General features: G+C 47.9%; 14 non-coding genes across 14 annotated transcripts in view; all 14 read left to right on the forward strand.

Annotated features, from left to right (window-relative positions):
• LOC148989004 (5S ribosomal RNA) overlaps positions 1-32 on the forward strand; it is a 119-nt gene extending 87 nt beyond the window's left edge. Inside the window, exon 1 of the ribosomal RNA XR_016163357.1 lies at positions 1-32. This exon is cut by the window's left edge and continues 87 nt beyond it. This is a non-coding gene — a ribosomal RNA (5S ribosomal RNA).
• A 63-nt stretch (positions 33-95) lies between these two features.
• LOC148989005 (5S ribosomal RNA) lies at positions 96-214 on the forward strand. The gene has a single exon (XR_016155989.1). It is a non-coding gene; the product is annotated as a 5S ribosomal RNA (ribosomal RNA).
• A 63-nt stretch (positions 215-277) lies between these two features.
• Positions 278-396, forward strand: LOC148989006 (5S ribosomal RNA). Its single transcript, XR_016155990.1, has one exon. It is a non-coding gene; the product is annotated as a 5S ribosomal RNA (ribosomal RNA).
• A 63-nt stretch (positions 397-459) lies between these two features.
• Positions 460-578, forward strand: LOC148989007 (5S ribosomal RNA). The gene has a single exon (XR_016155991.1). It is a non-coding gene; the product is annotated as a 5S ribosomal RNA (ribosomal RNA).
• A 63-nt stretch (positions 579-641) lies between these two features.
• Positions 642-760, forward strand: LOC148989008 (5S ribosomal RNA). Its single transcript, XR_016155993.1, has one exon. It is a non-coding gene; the product is annotated as a 5S ribosomal RNA (ribosomal RNA).
• A 63-nt stretch (positions 761-823) lies between these two features.
• Positions 824-942, forward strand: LOC148989009 (5S ribosomal RNA). Its single transcript, XR_016155995.1, has one exon. It is a non-coding gene; the product is annotated as a 5S ribosomal RNA (ribosomal RNA).
• Positions 943-1,005: 63 nt separating this feature from the next.
• LOC148989010 (5S ribosomal RNA) lies at positions 1,006-1,124 on the forward strand. The gene has a single exon (XR_016155996.1). It is a non-coding gene; the product is annotated as a 5S ribosomal RNA (ribosomal RNA).
• A 63-nt stretch (positions 1,125-1,187) lies between these two features.
• LOC148989011 (5S ribosomal RNA) lies at positions 1,188-1,306 on the forward strand. The gene has a single exon (XR_016155997.1). It is a non-coding gene; the product is annotated as a 5S ribosomal RNA (ribosomal RNA).
• A 169-nt stretch (positions 1,307-1,475) lies between these two features.
• Positions 1,476-1,594, forward strand: LOC148989012 (5S ribosomal RNA). The gene has a single exon (XR_016155998.1). It is a non-coding gene; the product is annotated as a 5S ribosomal RNA (ribosomal RNA).
• A 63-nt stretch (positions 1,595-1,657) lies between these two features.
• Positions 1,658-1,776, forward strand: LOC148989013 (5S ribosomal RNA). The gene has a single exon (XR_016155999.1). It is a non-coding gene; the product is annotated as a 5S ribosomal RNA (ribosomal RNA).
• A 63-nt stretch (positions 1,777-1,839) lies between these two features.
• On the forward strand, positions 1,840-1,958 carry LOC148989014 (5S ribosomal RNA). Its single transcript, XR_016163011.1, has one exon. It is a non-coding gene; the product is annotated as a 5S ribosomal RNA (ribosomal RNA).
• A 63-nt stretch (positions 1,959-2,021) lies between these two features.
• On the forward strand, positions 2,022-2,140 carry LOC148989015 (5S ribosomal RNA). The gene has a single exon (XR_016156000.1). It is a non-coding gene; the product is annotated as a 5S ribosomal RNA (ribosomal RNA).
• Positions 2,141-2,203: 63 nt separating this feature from the next.
• On the forward strand, positions 2,204-2,322 carry LOC148989016 (5S ribosomal RNA). The gene has a single exon (XR_016156001.1). It is a non-coding gene; the product is annotated as a 5S ribosomal RNA (ribosomal RNA).
• A 63-nt stretch (positions 2,323-2,385) lies between these two features.
• The window catches only part of LOC148989017 (5S ribosomal RNA), a 119-nt gene continuing 4 nt past the window's right edge, over positions 2,386-2,500 (forward strand). Inside the window, exon 1 of the ribosomal RNA XR_016161187.1 lies at positions 2,386-2,500. This exon is cut by the window's right edge and continues 4 nt beyond it. This is a non-coding gene — a ribosomal RNA (5S ribosomal RNA).

Consider the following 2,500-nt stretch of genomic DNA (forward strand, 5'->3'; position numbering starts at 1 on the left):
AGACCGCCTGGGAATACCAGGTGCTGTAAGCTTTATATAGTTTACTACCCTAATGTTCTAACCATTCAAATAGCCCAATTTTGGCAGCAGATTTCGCTTACGGCCATACCACCTTGAGAACGCCCGAACTCGTCTGATCTCGGAAGCTAAGCAGGGTCGGGCCTGGTTAGTACTTGGATGGGAGACCGCCTGGGAATACCAGGTGCTGTAAGCTTTATATAGTTTACTACCCTAATGTTCTAACCATTCAAATAGCCCAATTTTGGCAGCAGATTTCGCTTACGGCCATACCACCTTGAGAACGCCCGAACTCGTCTGATCTCGGAAGCTAAGCAGGGTCGGGCCTGGTTAGTACTTGGATGGGAGACCGCCTGGGAATACCAGGTGCTGTAAGCTTTATATAGTTTACTACCCTAATGTTCTAACCATTCAAATAGCCCAATTTTGGCAGCAGATTTCGCTTACGGCCATACCACCTTGAGAACGCCCGAACTCGTCTGATCTCGGAAGCTAAGCAGGGTCGGGCCTGGTTAGTACTTGGATGGGAGACCGCCTGGGAATACCAGGTGCTGTAAGCTTTATATAGTTTACTACCCTAATGTTTTAACTATTCAAATAGCCCAATTTTGGCAGCAGATTTCGCTTACGGCCATACCACCTTGAGAACGCCCGAACTCGTCTGATCTCGGAAGCTAAGCAGGGTCGGGCCTGGTTAGTACTTGGATGGGAGACCGCCTGGGAATACCAGGTGCTGTAAGCTTTATATAGTTTACTACCCTAATGTTCTAACCATTCAAATAGCCCAATTTTGGCAGCAGATTTCGCTTACGGCCATACCACCTTGAGAACGCCCGAACTCGTCTGATCTCGGAAGCTAAGCAGGGTCGGGCCTGGTTAGTACTTGGATGGGAGACCGCCTGGGAATACCAGGTGCTGTAAGCTTTATATAGTTTACTACCCTAATGTTTTAACTATTCAAATAGCCCAATTTTGGCAGCAGATTTCGCTTACGGCCATACCACCTTGAGAACGCCCGAACTCGTCTGATCTCGGAAGCTAAGCAGGGTCGGGCCTGGTTAGTACTTGGATGGGAGACCGCCTGGGAATACCAGGTGCTGTAAGCTTTATGTAGTTTACTACCCTAATGTTCTAACCATTCAAATAGCCCAATTTTGGCAGCAGATTTCGCTTACGGCCATACCACCTTGAGAACGCCCGAACTCGTCTGATCTCGGAAGCTAAGCAGGGTCGGGCCTGGTTAGTACTTGGATGGGAGACCGCCTGGGAATACCAGGTGCTGTAAGCTTTATTGTTTAAAAAAAAAAAAAAAAAAAGAGTCAATGAAATGTTTCAAAAATCCTAAATTGTCTTTTTTCCCCTCAAAATTCCTGAAATAGTCTCTCAGTTTCTTCAGAAAGCCTGAAAGAGTCTCTTTTTTTTCTTCTTCAAATAGCCCAATTTTGGCTGCAGATTTCGCTTACGGCCATACCACCTTGAGAACGCCCGAACTCGTCTGATCTCGGAAGCTAAGCAGGGTCGGGCCTGGTTAGTACTTGGATGGGAGACCGCCTGGGAATACCAGGTGCTGTAAGCTTTATGTAGTTTACTACCCTAATGTTCTAACCATTCAAATAGCCCAATTTTGGCAGCAGATTTCGCTTACGGCCATACCACCTTGAGAACGCCCGAACTCGTCTGATCTCGGAAGCTAAGCAGGGTCGGGCCTGGTTAGTACTTGGATGGGAGACCGCCTGGGAATACCAGGTGCTGTAAGCTTTATGTAGTTTACTACCCTAATGTTCTAACCATTCAAATAGCCCAATTTTGGCAGGAGATTTTGCTTACGACCATACCACCTTGAGAACGCCCGAACTCGTCTGATCTCGGAAGCTAAGCAGGGTCGGGCCTGGTTAGTACTTGGATGGGAGACCGCCTGGGAATACCAGGTGCTGTAAGCTTTATGTAGTTTACTACCCTAATGTTCTAACCATTCAAATAGCCCAATTTTGGCAGCAGATTTCGCTTACGGCCATACCACCTTGAGAACGCCCGAACTCGTCTGATCTCGGAAGCTAAGCAGGGTCGGGCCTGGTTAGTACTTGGATGGGAGACCGCCTGGGAATACCAGGTGCTGTAAGCTTTATATAGTTTACTACCCTAATGTTCTAACCATTCAAATAGCCCAATTTTGGCAGCAGATTTCGCTTACGGCCATACCACCTTGAGAACGCCCGAACTCGTCTGATCTCGGAAGCTAAGCAGGGTCGGGCCTGGTTAGTACTTGGATGGGAGACCGCCTGGGAATACCAGGTGCTGTAAGCTTTATATAGTTTACTACCCTAATGTTCTAACCATTCAAATAGCCCAATTTTGGCAGAATATTTCGCTTACGGCCATACCACCTTGAGAACGCCCGAACTCGTCTGGTCTCGGAAGCTAAGCAGGGTCGGGCCTGGTTAGTACTTGGATGGGAGACCGCCTGGGAATACCAGGTGCTGTA

The sequence above is a fragment of the Pimephales promelas genome, chromosome 3 (assembly GCF_988280905.1).
Source record: "Pimephales promelas chromosome 3, fPimPro1.hap1.1, whole genome shotgun sequence".
Classification (NCBI taxonomy): domain Eukaryota; kingdom Metazoa; phylum Chordata; class Actinopteri; order Cypriniformes; family Leuciscidae; genus Pimephales; species Pimephales promelas.